We start from the raw sequence: 24684 nt of genomic DNA, 5'->3' as shown, positions 1-24684 counted from the left end.
ATGAGAATAGTGGTTATGTAAGTAAATAAGTAGGGATGCGGTGGCTCAGGAGCTAAGACACTGAGCTTGATGATCGAAAGGTCAGCAGTTCAGCGGTTCAAATCCCTAGTGCCACATAATGGGGTGAGTTCCCGTTACTTGTCCCAGCTTCTGCCAACCTAGCAGTTTGAAAGCACGTAAAAAATGCAAGTAGAAAAATAGGGACCACCTTTGGTGGGAAGGTAACAGTGTTCCATGCGCCTTTGGTGTTTAGTCATGCCAGCCACATGACCACGGAGATGTCTTTGGACAGCACTGGTTCTTCAGCTTTGAAATGGAGATGAGCACCGCCCCCTAGAATCGGGAATGACTAGCACATATGTGTGAGGGGAACCTTTCCCTTTTAAGTAAGTAAGTAAATAAATAAGTAAACAAACAAACAAACACAGTAGATAAATAAACTCTATCCCATAGATCTTCATTGACTTACTGTTATCAAACAAGATGATAACAGAGGGACTGATCTCACCCTGTAAAGGAAAACAGAGATGGTGTTGATAAAAATATGTGACAACTTCTAGTAAAATATGATTTTAGTTGAGGAAAACAGGAACGTGTGAGAAACAAACTCAAGATTCACCTGCCTTGACTATCTTGAACATAAGAAGGAAGGAAAGAGAAACTCTGTGGGGATGCTGTTATTATAGCCTACAGATAGTCCTTAACTTATGTCTGCTTGCTTAACAACCATCCAGAATTACAACAGACCTTCCCAGGACCTCCTGAATATCAAGAAAGTAGAGTTCTAGTATTTCTTGTGGTGTTCATTTGCTAACCTCAAACGGCTGATATTTCCTTCCTAGTCCTCTCCAGTATTAAGCACTGAAACCAATTGGCCGGGGTGGTGGTGGTGTATGTTTTTAGTCATGGAGCTGAAAAGGAAGAGTGAAAAGAGCCTGGTAGCTCAGCAGACTAATAGCATTGTGATTAACACCAGCTGTCTGCAATTACTGTAAGTTCAAATCTCACCAGGCTCAAGGTTGACTCAGCCTTCCATCCTTTCTAAGGTAGGTTAAATGAGGACCCAGTTTGTGGGGGCAATAAGCTGACTTTGTATAAATATACAAAAGTATGAAGGCTATTGCTTAACGCATTGTAAGCCGTCCTGAGTCTCCGGAGAAGGGCGGCATATAAATCAATTTTTTTAAAAAAGAGTGAAAAATAGCAAATATTCCCCTGCTCCTAAAAAAATGAAGTTTCCTGCAACCTGTTCTTCCTCTTCCTTTTTAGCCTTCAGAGATTTTCATGAAATGACCACGCAGGGCTGCTGTGAACATACAGAACAGGTTGGGGGAAAAAAAATCAATAGTTATTTTATGGACTAGAACTGAGAGTATGGAAAGAGAGTCTGCTGCATGCCATGAACATGGATACCGGAGAGAGGTAGTTTTTAATTCCCCCTTCATGTAACTGCTTGGAAACAAGGACAGAAGCAAATAGGCATCTAAAAAAAATGACAACTAAACATCCGCTTGTCTCCAATTTGTTATCTTCTGACCTTGTGGTAGTCTGTGTTGTCAAAATTTATAGCTGCCAAACATCCATGGTGGCAGACTAGTCGGTTGTCACTTGCAGATCTCTTGTTTTCTTTGATTTGACAAGTTACCCTCCATCCTCCTTGTACCCATCTTGGACTCTGGGCTGTTTGGAAACAGACCCATTCATAGATGCCTTGTATGACTACATACCACTCCTTCTTTTACCAGGAATCTCTGGAGATGTCCATTTGATTTTCTGGCATCCAGTAATGTTAGACAATAATTAGGGAAGTACGATAATTGGATAAGCAAAAGTGGCTGTTTGGTTCTATGTGGCCAATATCAATTTCACATGCTAGTTTGATTTACAAGTATTTAACTGGCAAATAGCCAGTTCAACACCAAGGCACCTACATCCTGGGAAAGACACTGAGCCCTTGACAAAAATTCAAAAACATTGTTACTCTTCCTATCCTGCTTTTTCAAACTCCAACTTTTGCATCCATATAGTATCTGTCAGCACTCCAAGCTGCATTCACTCCAGTGCTGACATAAGAAGGAGAAGGTGGGGGGCATCTGGCAAGAGGATGCTTGACTTTTCACCTACTTATTTTCCCTGGAGATACTATCCCCTAGGAGATGGGTTGGGAGAGGGGAAATTCCTTTGAGCTGAAGTAGTAGATAACAGCAGAGGGACTTGGAAGATGGCCAATGAGAAGCAGAGCAGTGGGAAAAGGAAAGGGAGGGTTTGGACCAGGAAGTCAGTGTTGGCTGCGACTAAGTCGGAGTTTTCGATTGTTGTGCCTAATAAATGAAAGATTTCGATTAAGGACTATTTGTTTGAAATGCAGTTTATTTGAGACGACTCCGAATCCTGACAGTATCACAGAGAAAAGCATTTCTTGCATGACATTATTTCTTTTAATATAGACCTGTGATGGCAAACCTATGGCATGCATGCCACAGGTGGCAGGCGGAGCCATATCAGTGGGCACGTGAGCATTGCCCTAACTCAGTTCTGGTGGAAGTTGACAAACAGGGCCATTTCCAGCCTCCAGAGGGCCTCTGAGTGGATGGGGAAGGCCGTTTTCACTCTCACCAGGCTCCTAGAAAGGCTCTGGGGCCCGGGGAGAGCGAAAAACAGGCCTTCCAGTCCCACTGGAAGTCTGCAAATGGGCTGTTTCCAGCCTCCGGAGGGCCTCTGGGAGGGGTGGGAAAAGCCATTTTCACTCTCCCCAGGCTCCAAGAAAGCCTCTGGAGCCTGGGGAGGGTGAAAACCAGGCCAATCAGGCCCACTGGGCCATTATGTGCCAAAAGTGGGGGGAGCGCGGGGGGTTGCACGTGCATGCACAGTGGGGGCAGGGTGCATTGAATTATGGGTGTGGGCACACACGCGCATAACCCTCCCCCCACGTTCCCCACGCTTTTGGCACACGACAGCAAAAAGGTTAGTCATCACTGATATAGACTAATCATGGCAACTGAATAGCTATCATTCCTATGTTAGTAAGTGCTCGTTGGTTGTATATTTCTTGGCTGCTGTTTTATTATTATTAATAGTAGCAGTGGTTGATCCTATTAGGCAAAAACTACCCACCATTTCAATATTTTTACATCTAATTTTAAGGCAGGAAAAAAATGGGGCTATACAAAAAAGACAAAACTGACGACAACAGGTACAACAACCAGCCTTAGAACTGACAGGTTGGGGACAGATCATCCTGGAGAAAGTATATGAGATTGCTAATTATTTATGCCATCTCAAAGGCACATAATCAATCAATCAAAAGCTAGACAGGCAGTATTCAGCTTTGTATCCCTCACTTCTCTATGCGAACTATATTTTAACTTAGTCTTTGCATAGCTTCTTTTTCTTTGTAAAGTTTTGTCAGAAGTATAATTTAGATGTATTAAATTAACCTTGATATATTTCACATTTTGACATGATCTACACAAAGGGCTTGCTATAGTTAATAAAACAAATCTTTAGAAGAGAATATTTGTAGCTGGGGATTGAACTGTGAGGTCCTTGGTGCTCTCTGAGTTTGGTTGCTTTCTTGAAGACATTTCATTACCCACCTAGGTAACATCAGTGCTGCTGATGTTAGATGTTAACTAGTTATTACTTAGTTGGGTAATGAAACATGTGCAAGAAAACAGTCAAGCTTAGAAAGCACCAAGGACCCCACAAAATCAATCTTTTTTTTTTCTTAAATTCTCTTCTCCTCCCCATTATTCATTTTATGATAGCTTTCTGATCTCATGCTCTCTGCCTTTTTTAAAAAAACGTATTAACTTTCTTTTTCTTTTCATTTGTGAATGTATTCTTTGAAAGTTCTTCAATAAAACTTTGCTTATGAGAGGAATTAGGGTATACACCAATCTTTTCCAATCTTTAAACCAGACAGTTGTGTTTCACATTAACTACCTGTTCTACCAATTCAGGGGATGTTCAGTCTGCGCCTGTTGCTTTTCAATTTGACTGCAGGTTTATGACTTCTCACACATCCCTTTTTAATGAAATTGATTCCTGAATATAATTCTTTATGGTTCTATCATTCTATAGTCCTCTTTTTAAACTGTTTCCTTATTGCTTTTCCATTTTCTTCTTACTTCATTTATCTCTTCAGTTATTACCTTTGAGTATTCCTACTCTATCTGCACATTTCCTTGGGATTTCTTTTTTTTTCTTATCTTCTTAATAACACTTCTCATTCTTTTCTTGTTATTTTTCTTGAATTGTTGACTAATCACACATTAGTAGTACCGGTATTACACTCTTTTTGGATGTTTCATTTATCACCTCTCGTTATTTGCTAACAAATTCCTCAGTGTGTGCTATAGGTGGATATTTAATAGGTACATATGCAGGTGAAACTATGATATCTAGAGGATATTAATTCATTCTTATAGATATATCCTGTTGTTTATTCAGTTACAGTCAAGCACATATTAAGCTATTAGCTGCCTTTTGAGTGTCATCATCACATTGTGTGATCTTAATAAGTGCCCACTGTTTTAAAGTGGACACATTACCCAGCTAAATACACTTCTTCCTAAAACAATTGTGTATGCTTCATTCCTGCTTTAACAATTTCAGGTTTTTCCTGGCTTCTGCTTCTCAGGTTCCATTTTCCATTCCTACAGGTCATAGTAAAATGATTTCCTCTTTCAGGAATGAAGCCATCAGTGACCAGTTTTGTTTTGTTTTGTTTGGTATGGCCAAGTTATCATCTCCAAAAGTAAAAATTCTTCCCTAGTAAGTAACATACAGTAGCTCCTGAAACTGGGAAATGATCATTTGGCATTGAAACCAATTTAACATTGCTCACTTTTTTCTTGACAGTAAGAAGCGAGGGAGATGGGAGGTTTCTGAATGAGAGAGAGAGAGAGAGAGAGAGAGAGAGAGAGAGAGAGAGAGAGAGAGACTGTAGATAGATAGAGAGAGAGAGAGAGAGAAAGAGAAGATAGATGGTAGATAGATAGATAGATAGATAGATAGATAGATAGATAACAGATAGATAATAGAAAAAAAGTGCAATTGACTTTTAGATTCATAGTGCACTTCCTTCTCCTCCATGAATTGGCTTCTTTCCCACCTGGGAAGCCCCAGTATGTTATTTTTCCTGATATAGATTTTTTAAGCAATATTCCATCAATACAAAATATCCTCATTACAATGTGCCTGAACACATTATTTCATAATGTATACTTTTGTACATGTCATAGGCCACAACGAAAAAAATGGAAGACTATATAGAAGTCTTAACATAACTAAACATATGACATCAGGTCTAGCCAGCCTTAGAACTGACAGTGGAGATATATCAAAGAGGAGGATAATGTATGCCTTTTAGAATTGATAATCAATGGTAAAGAAAGTAGCAGTCCAGAGTACTATTTGGTAAAGTGTCCATGAAGGACTTAGAAAAGATATTCAGATACTGTGATGTGTCCATACATTAAAAAAAATCAGAATTGTGCAAGCCATGGTATTCCCTGGAATATTCTATGGAAGTGAAAGTTGGACTTTGAAGAAGCAGGAAAGGACAAGTATTGACACTTTGACATTGGACAAGATTTCTGAGAATACCATGGATACCCAAGAAGACAATCAAATGTATCATTGGATAAATCAATCCGGAGTTCTCACCTGAGAAACAAATGACCAGGTCAAATTGCCATTATGCAAAAACCTATTCTCTGGAGGAGCCCCAAATGCTAGGAAAGGTAGAAAGAAAAAGAAAAAGAGGATATCCAAAGGCAAGTTGAATGGAGTTAGTGACAGAAGCAATGGGTTCTACACTGGGGAATCTGAGGAACAGATGTGGGAGGCCCATTATGGAAAAAGTACTATTTAAATGATCGCTAACAGTAGACCCTTATGTGGGAGCACTTTGTCAAATAATTACCATTAATATAATGTTAAGAGTTAGAAACTGAATAGTTTCATAGTTTGAAAGTTGAATAGTTTCATATTTGCTTTCTTTGAGAGAAGGGACTGTAGCTTTTTATGGTTTTGTTTCCTATCTCTATCCACCCCTCCCCACACCCCCAGTTTTCTGGTTTCTGGTTCTCTTCATTTTGTTTACTTCTTTGTACCATTATTTCTCTTATCGTATTTTAATTATTTTTAAACCGTATAGTTTACATTTTTTTTCTTTTAAGCATATAATTTGTTCTCTAATAGCTTTATAATTTATTTTTGTTGCTATTATTATAATATATAACAGTGGTGAAATTCAAATTTTTTTACTACCGGTTCTGTGGGTGTGGCTTGGTGGGCATGGCAGAGGAAGCATACTGCAAAATCCCCATTTCCTACCCACTCCAGGAAAAGGATACTGCAAAATCTCCATTCCCACCCCACTCTGGGGCCAGCCAGAGGTGACATTTGCTGGTTCTCCAAACTACTCAAAATTTCTGCTACCAGTTCTCCAGAACATGTCAGAATCTGCTGGATTTCACCTCTGATATATAATGCCTTTTTGCATATGGACTATCCAATTGTACACTGATGCTGAAAGAAGGCAGAATACATCTAAGACTGGGAAGGGGGGGAAACTGAGACATTGGGACCCGATTATGGGAGGATGTCAGCGAGAGCATCTCAATAGCAGAATTAATGTGACAAGAATGAGCAATATGACCTACTGGTTCAAAAAACTCCAAATTCTTGCCCTTGTCCTTTGATGTTATTGTGACACTGCATAAGTTTGTGCAAAGTAAGCTAAAGTAGCAGCCTTGTGGAAATTTCTAACCCCTTTCTGTAGTTTTGCCATTCTTCCTAATTTTGGATCCCTTAAGACAAGAATTACATGAATGAAATTTCTGTGCAAGTTGTTTCACATTTAGGGAAGAACCTGTGGCATTGTAGTTGGCTTCTACTTGTCTCTTGGTGATATTAAGTTATCACCAGGTAGATTAAGGAAGGATTCTGCCACATGATCAGTACTGGGGTAGATCACCACTGCTCTCTAGGATAGGATAGGATAGGAGAGGGTAGAGTAGAGTAGAGTAGAGTAGAGTAGAGTAGAGTAGAGTAGAGTAGAGTAGAGTAGAGTAGAGTAGAGTAGAGTAGAACAGAACAGAACAGAACAGAACAGAACAGAACAGAACAGAACAGAATAGAATAGAATTCTTTATTGGCCAAGTGTGATTGGACACAAGGAATTTGTCTTTGGTGCCTATGCTCTCAGTGTACATAAAAAGAAAAGATACATTCGTCAAGAATCGTAAGGTACAACACTTAATGATAGTCATAGGGTACAAATAAGCAATCAAATCCTAGGAAACAATATCAATATAAATTGTAAGGATACAAGCAACAAAGTTACAGTCATGTGGTCATAAATGGGAGGAGATGGGTGATAGGAACGATGAGAAGACTAATAGTAATGCAGCCTTAGTGAATAGTTTGATAGTATTGAAGAAATTAATTGTTTAGCAGAGTGATGATATTTGGGAAGAAAAACTGTTCTTGTGTCTAGTTGTTCTGGTGTGTAGTGCTCTATAGCATTGTTTAGAGAGTTGAAACAATTTATGTCCAGTATGCGAGGGGTCTGTAAATATTTTCACATCCCTCTTTTTGACTCGTGCAGTATACAGGTCCTCAATGGAAGGCAGGTTGTTAGTAATTGTGTTTTCTGCAGTTCTAATTATCCTCTGAAGTCTGTGTCTGTCTTATTGGGTTGCAGAACCAAACCAGACAGTTATAGAGATGTAGATGACAGACACAATAATTCCTCTATAGAACTGTATCAGCAGCTCTTTGGGCAGTTTGAGTTTAAAAGACTAACAAAATTATTCTGCCCCCAATTTTCATGGTCCATTTTCATGATCTGCTACATCTGAAGAACTTTGTCAGAGAACAAACCTCATTCCCTTCTAACACCAATGATGTTATCTAGTCACATAAGGAAATGCCTTCAAGAAAACCAAGTTCAAAGAGCACCAAAGGATTCCACTTCAAGAGAAATATTCTCTTCTTCTGCCTGAAGAACCCAGCAAAGAATCGTCCATAGAATTATAGCTCACCAGATTTGGCACACACTAAGTCACCATAAGACCCTTAGCTATGTGTAATGACTAATGTTAACTAGGCAGCTAAGAGGGTAATCCATCTATGCTCACCCAACGCTAAATTTAGAAAACTCAGATCTAGCACATCCTGATTGGCATTTCCTGTTCAAGAGGTCTTCCGTCAATGAATTCCATTAACCTCTCTTTTGCAAAGAACCAGGTATCCAGAGGGAGGACATGTGCCTTCACTCTTTCCCTAAGCAGAGTTTGAATGCATTCTCAGCACAGGTCTGGCAACTTGTTCTTCAGCTGCCAAGAGGCACAATAACATTTCAGATTTATAAATGTTGAGAGAAGTAGATACCGTGCAACTGTTTTCAGGGCAAAGATGATTTATGGTTATAAATCACAGGTAAGAGACACATAATCATTTTTACGAAATGAACAGAGAATAAATCAGAGGCCGAATGCAACTTGGAGACATACTAGAAAAACGATAGTTCACATAATGGGGAAAAATGGGAACCTGGTGAGGCGAATGGGAGTCTCTGTCTGACAAGTGATCTATTATCTTCTGGTGCTGCTTTCTGACAGCTGCAATGATGATAACTGGCAACTATGTGTTGGAGATGAGGAGAATTTTCCACACTTTTACCCTATGATTGAGGCTTATTGATTTAGGATGCCAAATTCATTAGAAAGTGTTTCTGGCTTACAACTTAAGCTTTTAGTTTCTAAAGTAGCACCAAGGGTTTTGAAAATCTAGCAGTCCAATGAAGACTGATAGGATTGCCATCAGTGGTGGGTTGCTCCCGGTTCACAAGAACCGATAGTAAAAATTTGTAGTAGTTCAGAGAACCAGTAATAACATTGGCTGGTCACGCCCCTGAACCAGTCCCTGGCCCGGTTGCCGCTCACTTACCCCGCCCACCTCATCAGAGGCTTTTTTTTTAACTTTTAAAAGCATTTTTTCTACAACCTCTGCGGCTGAAAAAATGCTTTTAAAAGTAAAAGAAAAAAGCCTCTGATGATCGTGCAGCTCAGTTGGGATCGTCAAAGGCTTTTAAAAGCATTGTTTCTACAACCACTTCAGCTGAAAAAATGCTTTTAAAAGTAAAAAAAAAGTTGGCCACGTCCACCCAGTCACATTACCCCCCACCAAGCCACGCCCACAAAATAGCCATGCTCACAGAACTGATAGTAAAAAAATTTAGAACCCACTCCTGATCACCATTATGGTGAATGAATCACAAATACAGGAGAAGACTAAAATGTTGCATCAGATGCAGATTGATCTGTCCCCGTCCCCACACACACACAACATAGCCAGCCGAGGGTTAAGGAAACACTTTGGAACGCACCCAGTTCTTATCTCCCTCTTGGCAGCGATAGACACACCGTCTGCCAAGGGACTTTATTTTCACAAACAGACAGATAAGATACGAACGTTCAAGAAAGTCCAAACAGAAATAATATTCCTCCCAGCAGTTCTGGACGAGGCTTTAGTGACTGTCCAAGGTTTACTTTGTTCGTCACAAAAGATCCTTGACCACTACCCTCTATTATATAGTCTCTGGGGTGTGGTCCAGTGACTCAGTTCTAATCCCTAGCACGCCTCCCAAGCTGCTGCAAACGTTTATCACGCCTTCGGAGGCGTGCGTCCAGGAATGATGTTTCATTATCACTTTGATTCGAATCAGCTGTCTCTTCTCCCTCGGCCGGCACTTGAGACAATGCCAGAGGGGAGGGGCCTGGAGAGGGAGGCCTGGCTGACTCCTCTTCCTCATGCTCGGAGCTTTCTTCCTCCGATGGGACAGGCTCAGAGGGCGGGGCCACAACACAGATAGAGGTGTGAGGTGACAAAGTTGAAACTGAAGATTCAGCAAATCCCTTCGGCCACCCGCGAGGCATGATTTGTATACATTATGTGGAGTTCTTAGTACTCTCTGAGCTTGCTTGCTTGTTTGAAAATGCTTCATTAAACAACTAGATAATATCATCAGTGTGAGTGAGTATGTGATTTGCTCCCTGTTTATAGCTTGCCTCACCAGTGTTGGAATGGCTGGACTTCCTCCTTGGTAGTCCTTTTATTAGGAAATTGTTTTCCACTTGATTGTTTGTCTTGTATTCATCCTGGTATTAAACTCTGCTTATCTGGGTGTTGATTGCAGGTGAGTTGTTCTGGTCTTTTTATTTCCTTCTTAGCTTTTAATTATCTCCTCTGAATGGTGTGTAAATGTGGTTTTAGAACCGTGGTGGGTGCAGTGGTTGGAATGCAGTATTGTAAGCTACCTCTACCCATACCCAGGAATTTGATCCTGACCAGCTTAAGGTTGACTCAGGCTTCCATCCTTCTGAGGTCAATAAAATGATGACACAGATTGTTGGGGAAAATATGTTGACTCTGTAAACTGCTTAGAGAGGGCAGTAAAGCTCTGTGAAGTGGTATATAAATCTGCTATTGCTATTGCTATTTATCTCTATGTGCCTGTTGATGGCTGATTTGTCTAAATGCTAAGCTTACAGGAATTCCCTAGCATTTTTGGATTTGGTTTAGTCTAAGATGCTAATAGTTTCAAAACACTACTGACTGTCCATGTGTTGTAAAATTAAGCAATTGTTTTCATGTCTTCTGACAGCTAGTTGGTGTTCATGGATGCTAGTCTGTGGGTGCTACATAGTGATTGTTGAAGTCTTGCACTTATATCGTAGATGACTTTCTAGGGTTTTTTTTGGGGGGGGGCTACTGAGTCTTTTGGTTTACTTAAAATATTTTGAAGGACTTTAGTTGGTTGGTGTGTTACATGTGATTGTAAAAGTCTCTTGGTAGTTTCTGAGATTTCTTGATATATGGCACTATTATCCTTTTCATAGCTTGTAGTGGGTGAGGTGATCAGGCACTTTTTGATAAAGTTGTGTGTCTTGTTGGAGGATGATATATTGGCAGTCTGCTTCCTTTTTCTCTTGTTCTGGGTCACTGCAGTGCACTTGTATTCATCTGAATGATGCTCTAACACAGCTCCTTTTGTAGGAGGATAGGTTGTTACTTTGGTAATGTAGCACTTGGTTAATGTGGGCAGTTTTTCAATAGAATTGCATTTCTAATTTCTTTCTGTCTTTTTCTCTGCTGATGAGGATATTCAGGAAGGGTAGTGTGTTATTGTTTCCTTCTTCCCTTGTGAGTATGCCTATGGATATTGACATGTTTCTAAAAATGCCATGGTTTGATTTAATTAGCATCAAAACATTTGGGGGAAGGGAGAGTTGGATTAAACTACTCATTTAAAACTAATCTCTTGAATACTATGCAGAGAAAGATACTGGCAATTGAAGATTTATTATCATACTGTCAAAAAAAAAAAGACGAAGAAGAAGAAGAAAGAAAGAGATTTCATATTTTGTTCAACAAGATGAAAGACTGTGATTAGAATAGTTGGTGTCTTCTTTCCCTATGAAGATTCTTCTATGGATACTTGAATGGAGAAAGATTTAGGAATATAAAGAAACTAAAATATATGGCAGAAAGTGAAGAGGAACTAAAGAGCCTCTTGATGCGGGTGAAGAAGGAGAGTGCAAAAGTTGACTTGAAACTCAACATTAAGAAAACTAAGATCATGACATCTTGCCTTCTCAATTCCTGGTAAATAGATGGGGAAGAAATGGAGGTAGTGACAGATTTTATTTTCCTGGGCTCCAAGATCAGCGCAGATGAGGACTGCAGCCAAGAAATTGAAAGATGCTTGCTCCTGGGGAGGAAAGTCATGGCAAATCTAGACAGCTACTAAAAAGCAGAGACATCAACCTGCCATCAAAAGTGCGTATAGTCAAGGCTATGGTTTTTCCAGTTGCAATGTATGACTGTGAAAGTTGGACCATAAGAAAGGCTGAGCATCAAAGAATTGAGGCCTTTGAACTATGATGCTGGAGAAGACTCCTGCGAGTCCCTTGGACTGCAAGGTGATCAAACAGGTCAGTCCTAGAGGAGATCAATCCTGAAGATGCAACGCAAATACTTTGGCCACGTAATGAGAAGGAAAGACTCACTGGAGAAGAGCCTAATGCTGGGAAAGATTGAGGGCAAAAGAAGAAGGGGATGACAGAGAACGAGATGGAGTCACTGAAGCAGTAGATGTGAACTTAAATGGACTCCAGAGGATGGTAGAGGACAGGAAAGCCTGGAGGAACATTGTCCATGGGGTCACAGTGGGTCGGACATGATTTTGCAACTAACAACAACAAAAAATATATGGTGGAGGTTTGAAACAAAAAGACTCAACCCATTACAAGTATCTTAAGCAGACAATAAGATACCAGGAAAGTAATTTATGAAGTTGAGTTTTGGAAATATGGAGGATAAGGAACAGAAATATCAGGTTGAACAATAATGTTGGTTCAGCATTGGTTAATATGAGTCCACACCCTTGATTTTTTAAATTTATTTATATTTCATATTTCTTAACCACCCATCTGCCTCAGAGAAGGGCTCTGGGTGGTGTACAATAGAATCAATAAAATTAGCATTAAAATCAGAATAACTTGCTGGCTGGGAAATTCTGGGAATTGAAGTCTATACATCTTAAAGTTGCTAAGGTTGAAAAATTCTGGATCGGATTTCCAATAGGGATTGATTGGCTGATTGCATCCCCTTTGCCGTCACATTCAAAAAGTAAAAACAGCCCACTTTAGAGATTATAATATATGAGGAATGAATTTTAGTCACAGGCCATGGTCTAGAAAGGTCCCAAATCCCAGTCTTATTGATTAGTGTACAAATCCAGTTGGCATTGACTTTCTGGAAATAATGTCAAATAGATTAATTTAGTAGGTTTAGCATTTGAAAGGGAAAATGTGTCATTTGAATCTCAAGATGCAGGATTTCTGCCAGCTGTCATATTTCATATAATAAGCAAAAACATATTTCTGACAGGTACAAACAATCATTTACAGGCAAAGTCTAGCTGCCCCTTCCTAAACTGCTCTCCCTTCTTCCCTATGATTGTCATAAAAAAAAGAATAAGCTAGCTGTGTGCTTTATTTGAATCAGATGATAGATGGATTGAATGACACAGTATTTTTCTTTAACTCCTAAAGATAGCAACAAGGTGAAAATTGGTAAACAAAACAAAACAAAACAAAACAAAACAAAACAAAACAAAACAAAACAAAACAAAACAAAACAAAACAAAACAAAACAAAACAAAACAAAACAAAACAAAACAAAACAGCTCTCTGGCTTGGTTGGCTAACCCCTACTGGTCCCTTTGTTTCAAAGTTTATAACTTGCAAAACAAATGGTGGAAAATATTGACAGAAATAATATTTTTTCCAACGCTAGAACATTTTTCCAAGAGAAACATTGCAAGCAATTCAATAGACTAGACTAGACTAGACTAGACTAGACTAGACTAGATTAGACTAGACTAGACTAGACTAGACTAGACTAGACTAGACTAGACTAGACTAGACTAGAATAACAGAGTTGAAAGGGACCTTGGAGGTCTTCTAGTCCAACCACCTGCTTAGGCAGGAAACCCTACACCACTTCAGACAAATGGTTATCCAACGTCTTCTTAACAACTTCCAGTGTTAGAGCATTTACAACTTCTGGAGGCAAGCTGTTCCACTGGTTAATTGTTCTAACTGTCAGGAACTTTCTTCTTAATTCTAGGTTGCTTTTCTCCTTGATTAGTTTCCACCCATTGCTTCTTGTCTTGTCCTCTGGTGCTTTAGAGAATAGCTTGATTCCCTCTTATTTGTAGCAGCCCCTGAGATATTGGAACACTGCTATCATGTCTCCCTTCTTTCTTCTCCCCTTTTTCCTTCTCTATCAAAATCTCTCTTACAGTTCTCAGATCCCCTCACATCCTGGACATAAACCTCTCCCCTCATGATGCCACTTTAGGGCATTAAATATCAAAACAATTAGACACAAAGATAGTTTTTCCCCATGCCATCACTCTGCTGAACACCTAATTCCCACAGCACTAGCTTAGACCTAAAGATACTTACTCATGTAGTAGGCTGTATTGCTATGATCCTTCTCCTCTTTCTCCTCTTCTCTTTCTTATCTTCTCATCTTTCCTATTACCTTCTCCTATAGGTATCTTATGATTTATCACTTGTTCTTTGTATCTTATGATTAATTATGGTAAATATGATTTATGATCTATGAACTATCACTTTGTTGATTGTATGTACACTGAGAGCTTATGCACCAGAGACAAATTCCTTGTGTGTTCAAATACACTTGGCCAATAAAGAATTCTATTCTGTTCTGTACTTTTCTTATCTGTTCTTATCTGTTCTGTTCTGTTCTGTTGTTCTGTTCATTTTCCTACCTGTCATTCTCTGAAATGAGAGATCTGCAGGCTTAGCATCAAATTAGGAAATTTCATGGTTAATAGCATTAAGTCAGAAGCTTTAGTTTAGTTTAGTTTAGTTTATTGGATTTATATACCGTCCTACTCCCGAAGGACTCCGGGCAGTGAACAGCCACAAAGTAAAATACATATATACAAAATTTAAAAGCTGAATAAAACCGAATTAAACAGTTTGGCCCCAAACAGAATTAAAACACCCCAATAATTTAAAAACAAATTAAAATTTACATTTTAAAAAGAAAAGGGGAGAAAATGAAGATTAGGCCAGGCCAGCTTGATGGAATAAAAAGGTCTTGAGGGCGCTTTGCTAGCCATGTCTGTCTTAACATATGTGCTGAGCTTTTCAGCTACCAGTATACAAGGTCCAGAGTTCCTAATATTGGCAGATCAAATGAGAAGCAGGAGACAGTAATTTCCATGTCTGAGATACCAATAATAACTACAGCAGGTTCATCAAATCATGGTTTAAAATAACCATCTATTTTTTCCCCTGTAAAGCCTTACCTCCCCTTCATGTCAGAGGAAGCCAATTAAATCAGCACCAATTTTTAACTTCCTTGATGTGATGGACAAAGACTATTAATTCTCCCCTTTTAGCAAACTAAAGAAACAAGTGGGGGTTGGGGGGGGGGGGTTGGTCAAGAAGCAGCTTAAATGTCAATGGCATTATAATGACCACCGGAGATAGATGTTGAAGTACATCTTTCTCTTGGGAGTTTCCTCTCCCAGATTGAAGTGATTCAGGCTCATTAAGTGGCCATTCATAGCAGAAACAACTGGTTCTCAGAGGCCCTAATGGAATGTGTGATTTGCTAGGAATTATGGAAAATGTCTTTTACAAGGCAGTTTGCTTTATTATATAAAGTTTATTGTCATTGTACGTGTATACACAGTATACCCATACAACAAAATTCACATAACACCCAGAGACCAAGCCCAACACACATGACAACCCCCAAACACACCCCCACCCACCCCAAATTCCCCACCCCAAAACCACCCAAGCTTCCATACAGCAGACCAAATAATGCTGTCCAACAGCTCACTGATGGTGGCCCTTTAGTTCATTGTTGAGTGTAATTATAGCTCTGGGGTAAAAACTATTCAGAAGATGTGTGGTCCGAGTTTTAGTTGTTCTGTATCTTCTGCCAGAAGCAACAGCCCAAAAAGATTGTAAGCAGGATGGGAAGAGTCTCTGAGAATGTTGTGCAACTTCCTTAAACAGCGAGATGCGAAGATGTCATCCAGGGCTTGTAGCTGGAGCCCGATAATATTCTGGGCAGTTTTAATAATTCTCTGTAGAGCTTTTATGTCCACTGCAGAGCTGCTCCCATACCATGCAAGAATGTCGTATGTCAGGACACTCTCAATGGTGCTGCGATAGTAGGACAGAAGTAGATGCTGAGATAGATTTATCTTCCTGAGCATTCACAGGAAGTACAGCCTCTTCTGTGCCTTCTTCACAAGCATGTTAGCATTCATAGTCCATGAGAGGTCCTCCGAGATATAAATGCCCAGAAATTTAAAACTACCAACCCTCTCCACCTCCTCACCATTTATGTATAATGGTAAATGTACATCTCTCTTCCTCCTGAAGTTCATGTGTGTTGGGCTTGGTCTCTGGTTGTTATGTGAATTTTTTTGGTGTTAAGAAAATGTCTTTTACAAGGCAGTTTGCTTTTTTAAGTGACATAGTGCTAAGGTTGCATTGGCTCATCTCCAACCTGCTAATCTATGCTTACCAAGTGTGCAGACTTGCAAATTCATTGTGCTTTTATTGGCTTTTGAGCTTCATAGGATGCTATTCATTTACAAAGAGAGGGTACTTTTAAGATTAGCCAGAGAACGTTTGACTTTTTTCCTCAGGTTCCTTGTGGGAAACACACAAAGCCTCAAACCCTGGAGCCAGGCCACTGAAATCTGGAGGGCTCCCAAATTCAGCTCAAGTCAGCTTAGTGTGATAGTCATCTAGAGCTGTCTTGCATTAAGATATTGGTTAACCAGCTGATTTGAGTTTATGCAAACTTTCCCCCTCTCTAGGTATGTTGAACTAAGCACTTGGAATTTCTTGCCAACATGGCTATTAAGTAGGCTGAGGTTGTGGGAATTTTCTCTCTTTCTTTCTCCTCCTCCTTCCCACAAAAGCTATATACCTTTTTCTTCATGACAATAAAGTTTTGCATATCCATCTGCAATATAGCTGCTGAGTTAGTTGCTAATTGTGCAACATTTAAAACATATTTCTCCTTTCTCTCATCTTAGGTGATGTGCCTGGAGAAAGCCTCACAATGCACAATAAAAATCAACAAGGACATTTTTCTATGAGAAATTAAATCTTCTTTCCACAAATAACAGTAACAGAATTTTCTTCCACATAAATTTTCTATCTAATGTCCAACAATATTTATTTTTCTTTCCTCTTATTGTAAACAAAAAAATTACTGGAGGTGTTTGTCCATTAGATACATAATGACAACTACATGAGAAAACTATCTGTCTGTTGGGCCATCTATCTCTCTACCAGTGGTGAAATGTATAATTTGTTACTACCAGTTCTGTGGGCGTGGCTTGGTGGGGGGGGTTATGTGACTGGGTGGGCGTGGCCAATTTTTTCCCCTTTTAAAACCATTTTTTCTAAAACCTCTTCAGCAGAAGAGGTTGTAAAAAAATGCTTTAAAAAGTCTCTGCCGATCAGGCAACTCAGCTGGGATCGTTAGAGGCTTTTAAAAGCATTTTTTCTACAACCTCTTTTTTTTTCTTTTAAAAGCCTCTGACGATCCCAGCTGAGCCACACAACCATCAGAGGCTTTTTTTTTAACTTTTAAAAGCATTTTTTCGGCCGGAGAGGTTGTAGAAAAAATGCTTTTAACAATAAAATAAAGCCGCTGATGATTGCGGGGCTCAGCTGGGCATGGGGGGGCAGGGATTTTTGCTACCAGTTCTCTGAAGCACCCGCCGCCATCGCTACTGGATTGGGCAATCCAGTCTGAACCCGGAGCATTTCACCCCTGCTTTCTACCATCTATCTACCATCTAGGACAGGGGTGTCAAACTCATGTCATCATGTCATTGTCACATGACATAGTGTGACTTTCCCCCCCTTTGCTAAACAGGGGTGGGCATGGCCAGCAGCTGCCAAAAAAGCCAACAGAGTTCTAGGCTCCATATACAGAGGGATAGAATCAAGATCATGTGAAGTATTAATACCACTTTATAATGCCTTGGTAAGGCCACACTTGGAATACTGCATCCAATTTTGGTTGCCATGATGTAAAAAAGATGGTGAGACTCTAGAAAGAGTTCAGAGAAGAGCAACAAAGATGATGGGGGGATTAGAGGATAAAACATATGAAGGATGGTTGCAGGAATTGGGTATGTCTAGTTTAATGAAAAGAAGGACTAGGGGATGACATGATAGCAGTGTTCCAATATCTCAGGGGTTGCCACAAAGAAGAGATGGATGGAAACTAATCAAGGAGAGAAACAACTTAGAACTAACCTGTTTTCCCCAAAATAAGACATCCCTTTATAATAAGTCTAATTGGGCTTTTGAGCACATGGCAATAAGGCCAAGCGCTTATTTCAGGGTTCAAAAAAATATGACAGAGTCTTATTTTCAGGAAAACACAGGTAAGGAGAAATTTCCTGACAGTTAGAACAATTAATCAGTGGAACAACTTGCCTCCAGAAAGTTGTGAATGCTCCAACACTGGAGGTTTTTAAGAAGATGTTGGATAACCATTTGTCTGAAGTGGTGTACAGTTTCCTGCCTAAGCAGGGGGTTGGACTAGAAGACCTCCAAGGTCCCTTTCAAGTCTGTTATTCTATGCTAAAATGTCAAATCTAATCTAAACATCTGGCTGATTGTGCAACAACCCATAACAATAATCTCTTCTGAAGAAACAGTATGGTGCAAGGACTGGAGTGCTCTAATGATGCTAAAGGCTATGCTGGACAGACAGATTTTAGCTGAAGACTTATACTAAATATAATTGTAAGTTACTTTGGATCACATCTTGGTCTGCTTCTAGCTGGCTGATGTTTTGACTTGTTATTTTTTAATGGAATGTTACTGGATTGTTATTTTTCATTTTGAGAGTGTTGGAAGAAATATTCATCTGGGTCTGTTCAAAGCTGGGAGAAAAACACTGGAAACATGGAAGCTGATTGGAAAAATGGTTTAATGATGAAGCAGAACTACATGGGTGATTCTGGGTAGCTGATCACATGGAGATGAGATTGGGGTTTATTTATACCTTCTCTTTGTCAGGGTGGAAATTAATCCCATTCTGCTTTTGGGGTAGTTGCACCTTGATTAGAGAATGGAATGGGCTTTGCACTTTTTTTTTTAATTTGATTTATATGCTGCCCTTCTCCGGAGACTCGGGGTGGCTTACAATGCGTTAAGCAATAGCCTTCATACTTTTGTATATTTATACAAAGTCAGTTTATTGCCCCCATAATCTGGGTCCTCATTTTACCTACCTTAGAAAGGATGGAAGCCTGAGTCAACCTTAAACCTGGTGAGATTTGAAGTTGCAGTAATTGCAGGCAGCAGATGTAAGTGGATGTTAATTACTCTGCTGAGCCACCAAAGCTCCTTGAACTTTCTGTTCCTGTGCAAGAACATGTATTCTATTGGCTGTTGCCAGACTCCCATGGGGCCGTGTACAAATCCTAGGAGTTTGTCTGAGCTACGTTTGGTTGAAGTTTGGGTTGATGCAATGAAGGAGCGTTGGGCAATTCCTATTATGGCTGAGGGCTAATCCTACTTTTGTTGGATCTTGGGTGAGGGTATTTGCTTATGAATAGAACTATCTACCTCTTTATCTCTTAAGGTCTGACATCTGCTGAGGGCTATTAAGAAAGGTGGGGGCTGCTTTCTGTCTCCAAGAGCATATTTCTCCCTTTAGGAAAATATAACATTCTGCCTTTTTAATATTTCTCAAAATATTTCATTCTTCTAGGAGAGGCATGGGTGCTAACTTTCTACAAGAGCTAATTGGGTGTAGTGGGTAAGATACTGGGCTAGAAACCGAGACCATGATTTCTAGTCCTTCCTTAGGCATGGAAGCCAGCTAGATGACTTTGGGCTAACCATGTTCTTTCAGCCCATCCCACCTCACAGAGTTATTGTGGAGAAAATAGAAGGCAGAAGTATTAGTATGCTGCCTTGAGTTAAAATAACATTTTCTTAACCAGGGGTGTCAATCCAGTAGTGGGTTTCAATTTCGGTTGCTACCAGTTCACGGGTGGGCATGCGCGTGTGCAATGCTTCTGCGCATGCGCAGAGATGTCTGGGTGGGTGGGCGGAGCCTCCCATTGCTGCCGCTACCAGTTCGCCCGATCCAGGGTGAACTGGTAGCAACCCACCACTGGGTCAATCTCATGGCCTGCGAGCCTGATGCGTCAAGGCTAGCCATCCCCACCCCCAGTTTAGTAAAGGAGAAAAAAGTCACGATACGTCACATGATGACAATCTGACGCCGCAAGTTTGACACCCTTGCTCTAAGCCCTGAGAAATCAGATGATATTCTGAAGCAGCTCTGGAAGGTACCTTCCTGATTCACTGAAATATAAGAGGGTGGAGCTTGGGAAGACAGCATAATCATGTGTGCCAGATTCTTTTGTTATAATCAATCTCAATAAATATAGTTTTAGGCTTTCTAAAGCCTTCTTTTCTCGTCTATGTACTCGGGCCTGATAATTCAGTTTTGTGCCCAAAGTTCAATCCAATTTCTGATGTTCTGAATACACACCTAGGGTTGCTTTATATTCATCACAGATGGAAGCAGAATGGGGACATATGACAAAAAGTGCCTTTTTTCTTCTTTTTCCTCCATACTTGGGGAAAAAATGATTTCAATAATTTAAGTCTCATTTGCCCTTTCAGGATATTTCCTGCACAACCTTTCCACTCTTAATAGTAATAGCTGCTAATAGCCCTTTCTTATAAAACACCTGGATCAGCTCCATGCTAAACATAATTCCAACTGCTTTGGTGGATGTCAAATAGAGCTATTATTTTAGAATTGATTATTTTGAGTGCCATGAATCATAAAAGAACTCCTCCCATGGGGTTGCATAGGTTGGTAAGTACACATCTAATTCTCCATTCAGGGAACTTCTGCACAGCCAGCAGATGGACAATTCAGTGCCAGGAGAGAAATGAAAATAGTCAACCTTCTCAAGACATTTCTTGAAGGCAGGAAAATGCATCTCTACCCAAAGTATATACTTGAGCCTATAAGTTTAACTACATATTTTTGGGGTACTTTCAAGTTCCTTGCTCCACATGGGTCCCACAAATGATGACACTTAATGTGCAGTTGAGGAACAACTGAGGATATTTTGGCGTACTAATGTTGTTTATAAAGTGGCTAGATTAAAGCCTGCAGGAGGTCTAGTTGCTAATGCTGATATAAGGTTGCAATACAGAATTGGGATAGGATAGAAGAATAGAATAGTCTAGACTAGACTAGACTAGACTAGACTAGACTAGACTAGACTAGACTAGACTAGACTAGACTAGGGATAGGGATAGGGATAGGGATAGGGATAGGGATAGGGATAAGGATAGGATAGGATAGGATAGGATAGGATAGGATAGAATAGAATAGAATAGAATAGAATAGAATAGAATAGAATAGAATAGAATAGAATAGAATAGAATAGAATAGAATAGAATAGAATAGAATTCTTTATTGGCCAAGTGTGATTGGACACACAAGGAATTTGTCTTTGGTGTATATGTTCTCAGTGTACATAAGGAGAATAAAATACATTCATCAAGAATAAAAAGATATAACAGTTAGTGATAGTCAAGGTTACTAATAAACTATCAAATCATACTATGAAACAAATCAAAACAATACAAATTGAAAGATACAAGCAATATGGTTATAGTAATAAGAAGAGATAGATACTAGTAAGAAAGAGAAGAAGAATAGTAATGCAGTCTTAGTAAATTATTTGACAGTGTTGTGGGAATTAATTCTTAAGCAGAGTGATGGCATTTTGGAAAAAACTGTCCTTGTGTCTAATTGTTCTGGTGTGCAGTGCCCTATAGCATCGTTTTGAGTGTAGAAATTGAAGCAATTCATGTCCAGGATGTGAGGGGTCCGTAGATATTTTCACAGCTCTCTTTTTGACTCGTGTAGTATACAGATTCTCAATGGAAGGCAGGTTGGTAGCAATTATTTTTTCTGCAGTTTTAATTATCTGTTGAAGTCTGTGTTTGTCTTGTTTGGCTGCAGAGCCAAACCAGACAGTTATGGAGGTGCAGATGACAGACTCAATAATTCCTCTGTAGAACAGAATCAGCAGCTCTTTGGGCAGTTTGAGCTTTCTGAGTTGGCACAGAAAAAAACATTCTTTGTTGTGCTTTTTTGATGACGTTTTTGATGTTAGGTGTCCATTTTAAGTCTTGAGATATGATAGAACCTAGAAACCTGAATGACTCTATTGTTGATACTGTGTCATCTAGTATTGTAAGAGGTGATAGTGTAGGAGGGTTTCTTCTAAAATCCACCACCATTTATATGGTTTTGAGTGTATTTAGTTCAAGATTGTTCTGGTTGCACCACAAGGCTAGTTGTTCAACCTCCCATCTGTATGCAGATTCATTGTTGTCTTGACTGAGACAATATGAGAATAGAATAGGATATATATATTAATATGATATAGAATATTAGAATAGAATAGAATAGAATAGAATAGAATAGAATAGAATAGAATAGAATAGAATAGAATAGAATAGAATAGAATGAAGGAAGGAAGGAAGGAAGGAAGGAAGGAAGGAAGGAAGGAAGGAAGGAAGGAAGGAAGAAAGGAAGAACATGGGACATAACGGCATGAATGTAAGAAACCTCAACAGGGCAAAAAATGAAATGAATTACCACATTTTTCAGAGTATAAGACACACCTTTTTTCCCCCTAAAAGAGGGTGAAAATGTGGGTGTGTCTTATATATGAATGTAGCTCCGCCCAGCCTCTGGAACGGAGGTTTCAGAGGCTGAAAAAAAAAAGCCTCTGAAACAGAGGTTTCAAAGGCTGAAAAAGCAAGGCGCAGAGCTCACAACCAACGAACCTGTTGCTAAAGTTCACCTCTGGGAACAGCTGATTGTGGGTATTCCGGGAGGCCGGCCCACCCACCAATCAGCTTTTTTCTTATCTTCCTCCCCAAAAACTAAGGTGTGTCTTATACTCTGGTGCGTCTTATAGTCCAAAAAATATAGTAACTACACTTTGAATTTTATGCATCAAATAATTTAACTGGACTGAAATTGGACATACTTTGTTATTCAGGACATGGAAAACAAGAAAGGAATGGTGTTCTTTACGTTCCTTCATAATCAGAAAGGATATATCAAAGACAGTACATTGGTACAATGCAGGTAATGACCAATTAATATTAATTAGACTTCATGGACATCCTTTGACATGATGACTATCCACCTTTATGCTTCAACTACTGATACAGAATAAGATGCAGTTGAGGGGCATTTCTTTTCCTCAACAACAATACAAATATAAAACCTTTGCTAGACCAATTCTTGAATACAGCTCGTCTGCCTGGAATCCGCACTGTGTATCGAACATTAATACAATTGAGCAAGTCCAGAGGTATTTCATGAGAAGAGTACTCAACTCCTCTGCTCACAATAGAATACCTTATGCTACCAGGCTTGAAATTTTGGGCTTGGACCGCTCCAAACTCAACTTCAGCAACAGAGTGGTCAATGCCTGAAATGCAGTACCTGACTCTGTTTTTACATCCTCAAACCCCCATAACTTTAATCTTAAACTGTCTACTGTGGACCATTCCTAAGAGGTCTGTAAGTGGCATGCATAAGCGCACCAGCATGCCTACCATCCCTGTCCTACTGTCCCCATTTACCATACCCATTTCCTGTGTTCATATCCATGTTTATACTTATATCCGTTATCTCATACATGTTCGACAAATTAAATAAATAAAATCAATCAATCAATACCAAAAGTTATTGCTTGCTTTCTGTAACTTTAGAGCTCCTAAACTGTGGCAACTTTTCTCTCCCTCCCACTCTCTCCCTTTCTCTTCCTGCCCTCCATCTTTTTCCCCCAATGTGTTCTCATACTCTTTGCCTTCCTCTTATCCCCAGCCCCATCTGTGAAAGGGGCTCAAATTGTTCTTTGCTGTACTGTGCTTGTGGTAGTATTATCTCCCTTATGCCTCAACTTTTTTTTTAAATTTGATTTATATGCTGCCCTTCTCCGGAGACTCAGGGCGGCTTACAATGTGCTAAGCAATAGCCTTCATACTTTTGTATATTTTATACAAAGTCAGCTTATTGCCCCTACAAACTGGGTCCTCAATTTACCTACCTTAGAAAGGATGGAAGGCTGAGTCAACCTTGAGCCTGGGGAGATTCGAACTTACAGTAACTGCAGACAGCTGGAGTTAAATTACAATGCATTAGTCTGCTGAGCTATCCAGGCTCCTTGTGAACTTGTGAAACCACCCAACAAGGCTATGGGGTGAAATCAGGTGAGTTACAGGGACAGGGAGGGTTAAACAATGGGGACAGTAAAGCTTATGTCTATTTAAGGTTGGCTGGATTGCATGTCAACTTCCCATCTTTCTGAGCCAACTAATTAAGTCTTGATTTAAAGACTTTTCTTTGCACGTTGTACTAGCATTCCACCTTATTTATGTCATTTATTTATGACATAAATAATTCATGAACTCAGTCAATAATCTGGGTTTTTTTCCCCTAGAACACAGTTAAATATGACAACAGGATAACATTAGTTACTGTGGTGATGGGAGGATGGTTTAGGGTAATGTACCTGGTATAACTGGTAATTCATACAATAAATATCCCTCTTTAAGGATTACTGGTAATTAGGAATACAAAACATGTAAGGACAGATGCTTCCAGCTGATAACATTGGTAATATTTGCCTAGATAGAACATAGGTTAGGAAATGAATGCCCTTTTTGATGGTAACTTTATTAAATATTATAATTATAATTGCAAAGATACTAATGCAAATTCAAAAAAGAAAAAAATAATATTGTAAATAAAAAGGAAAATATATAAAGAAATTATTTCTATCTTTATCACAAGTATAAACATTTTTAGTAACTTATCGGCTTCCCTTAAAATACACAAATGATCTCTTCTTCCCATATCTCATCTCTTATCTATAAACAAATCCTTAAAGCTTCTCATTTCAGTCCTGATGTCAGCAAAAGCCCATTAAGGGTTACCAGAGATAAC

The 24684-nt window shown here is 39.4% G+C and overlaps 1 long non-coding RNA gene across 1 annotated transcript in view; it reads left to right on the top strand.

Annotated features, from left to right (window-relative positions):
- The window catches only part of LOC148116359 (uncharacterized), a 34582-nt gene extending 17762 nt beyond the window's left edge, over positions 1–16820 (top strand). Inside the window, exon 2 of the long non-coding RNA XR_015733476.1 lies at positions 16682–16820. This is a non-coding gene — a long non-coding RNA (uncharacterized LOC148116359). The remainder of the gene's footprint in view (positions 1–16681) is intronic.
- The last annotated feature ends 7864 nt before the right edge of the window (positions 16821–24684 follow it).

The sequence above is a fragment of the Pantherophis guttatus genome, chromosome 1 (assembly GCF_059756535.1).
Source record: "Pantherophis guttatus breed Tessera chromosome 1, ASM5975653v1, whole genome shotgun sequence".
Lineage (NCBI taxonomy): Eukaryota > Metazoa > Chordata > Lepidosauria > Squamata > Colubridae > Pantherophis > Pantherophis guttatus.
The sequence above is the reverse complement of the archived record's forward strand: the minus strand, read 5'-3'. Positions and strand labels throughout refer to the sequence as shown.